Source organism: Theobroma cacao, chromosome 9, assembly GCF_053813885.1.
Source record: "Theobroma cacao isolate CCN51 chromosome 9, ASM5381388v1, whole genome shotgun sequence".
Lineage (NCBI taxonomy): Eukaryota > Viridiplantae > Streptophyta > Magnoliopsida > Malvales > Malvaceae > Theobroma > Theobroma cacao.
In genome coordinates this window covers 31740942-31743539 of record NC_142647.1, presented here as the reverse complement: position 1 = coordinate 31743539, position 2598 = coordinate 31740942, and the positions used below count along the sequence as shown (strand labels likewise).

The following is a 2598-nucleotide window of genomic DNA, read 5'->3' as shown; positions in this document are numbered from 1 at the left end:
CCGAATGTCGATTGAAACCTCGCAAGCCTTAGCATCAACTTCCGCATCTCCCCAGTGAGCAACAGTTATTAAATCTCGCATTTCAAAAAAATCATAAGTCATTTTTAAATAAGAACAATAAAATATTATTTTCTGGCTCACAGGGGTATTTTCGTAATTTTTCGTCAAAAATCTCAAAACTTGCTAAAAATGTAGTAGGTAAGCAGAAAATATATATTTAATGATTTAAAAACAATTAAGTATCTAAAACGTTCATTTGAAAGCAAATTGTTGACAACTAGTACTATTCAAAAATAATAAATAAAATATTCTATTTTCTCATAAAATAAATTTTTATAGAAATATTCGTAAATAATTTTTTCGCACATGAAAGTAAAGTAAAAATTGTATGAATAGAAATACAGATAACCAAAATATAAGTTTTGATCTGCAATGACACGTGGGCTCCAATTGACCAAGAGGATGTAAGACTGTGAACTCTTACTTTCTATAATGCAGTTCCGAGCTTAGTTCTCGTCTTACTCGACTATCTACAAACTGTCCTGAGCCTGAAAAATGTATAGGAAGAAGGGGTTAGATTTTATAATCCCAGTGAGTAAACAGATACCATCTAAAGTATCTAAAGTCGAGTAAATGGAGACAATTAAAATAAGTCATCATACCGTAATTTCATTACCTTTCAGTCCATTTCAACCAAATAAAATCAATCCATATAAATCGAGTAATCAAATTGGCTTATGAATTTCTTAAAACTTTGGCTCGTGCCAAAACTCATACTCAGTGATACCTTGCGCAGGGCATCCAACCGAGTCCGTCAAGGCTGTTAAAATTTCATATACACTTAAAATATATTTTTAGTTTGAGAAAAATACAGCCGTTCCTTGGCGTTGGCTGAGTTCCCCTTCACATGGTGGTTTGGCGTGAAGTGAACCCTAAGCTATACCCCAGGAGATACCCTACGCGCCTCTCCGTTCGAGGTAATAATATAATGGAGTTTACCGTGCCCCTCTAATAGGCTGGTCCACGGAACCCCCTCTGCAGTAAATAATTAATATATAATCCACCAATCAATAAAATTCATTCTAGCATGACATGACAATTTATCGCAACCTAGCCTCTCAAGGCTAAATACACAGTATAAATAATTCTAACACCAAAATCAGTTTAGCCATTCATGCTCATTTATTATCATAAGCCATTCAATTCAAAACCATAAATTTGCAACACAAGCAGGCAGTTTCCAATTACTCTATTTCAAAACCAGTATTCAATTTTTTAGAAAATTTATAAAATCATTTTATAAAATCACAATTTCTATTAAAACATAACAATTTACCATTTAAACCCATTTTTCATAAAATCACACAGTTGTATAAAACTACTATAGATAATTAAGACGATAATAAGTTTACTCACAGTATTAGGAGTAGAAATACTCCTATCTTTCGCCCTCGGGTGTAGTCTCTTACCCGAAACAATTGACTCACCACCTATCCATAATCTATGACACAAAATTCAATAAATTGTGTCAATTTATCATAAATTATTTCAGGCTCTTATCCATGCGTATGCACTAGATAGGATTTGAAATGTTTAAACAATCGCTTAATTGCGGTGTCCGACCTAACTCGCCTATACACGGTGTAAAGTCCTAAAATCCCCAATTCGACTCCAATTCCATCCATTTCAATTTCAATTATCCAATTATATCCACAATACCTCAATGACTGTGAATTTGGTCCAATTTATCAGTTCGGACTATAAATTATGCTTTTACCCCTAGTGGGTAAAAATTTCAATTTATTGCACCGAAAATTCTCATTTAATTTTCAACCTCATAATTCATCATTTTTCCACCCAATTCTCTTAAAATAAAGTCAACCTCATCCTCACATACCATTGGCTAGATTCGGCCTAGGGAAATTCATGGAGAAGATAAATATTTTTCTTGTTGTTTTACTCATAAACATGCTAAACTAACACTAAACACTAACATAGCTCAAAATCAAATTTATCTAACAACTTTCTCTCTCTAAACCCATATGACCAGAATTGAAATCATCCTCAAATCACATGATTCAACCATGAAAAATGATGGAAAATGCATGGGAAAGGTAAAGCACAAGACAAATTTAAGAAATGTTACCTTTTTTCACTTGATTTTTGAATTTCCACCTATTTTCCCTTTAAATTTCTTGGCTAGGGTTTTATTTTCTCCTTTCTCTCTCTTGTTTCTTTCTTGGCCGAATGTTGAAGAAGAAGAATGGGTTATGGGCTGATTTTTTTATGCCTTTTTATTGTTTAATAAAATAATATTATTTTATTCATATTTTAAATATTTTATTAATCAATTTTTTTTCTAGCCATCCACTTGTCCTACTTTTTCCACCATGCATTCCCTTTGACTTATCCAAGTCTTAAGTGAAATTTCCAGATTTTTCCAAAGTTTTGGTGGAGCAAATTTTTCAAAATTAGACTTTTACCCCCGAACTTTTCAAAAATTACATTTTTACCCCAAAAATTGAAAATTTTCCATAATGCATAATTTGCACTCCTCATACTCATTTCACACTCCAAATAATTAAATTTGATCAAAAT

The 2598-nt window shown here is 32.2% G+C and overlaps 1 long non-coding RNA gene across 1 annotated transcript; it reads right to left on the bottom strand.

The window, feature by feature from the left end:
• Positions 1 to 387: 387 nt before the first annotated feature.
• LOC148760854 (uncharacterized) lies at positions 388 to 2256 on the bottom strand. The gene is made up of 3 exons (XR_016028148.1): positions 2147 to 2256; positions 1417 to 1501; positions 388 to 548 (listed from the first exon to the last, which is right to left on the bottom strand). It is a non-coding gene; the product is annotated as an uncharacterized LOC148760854 (long non-coding RNA).
• Positions 2257 to 2598: the final 342 nt, after the last annotated feature.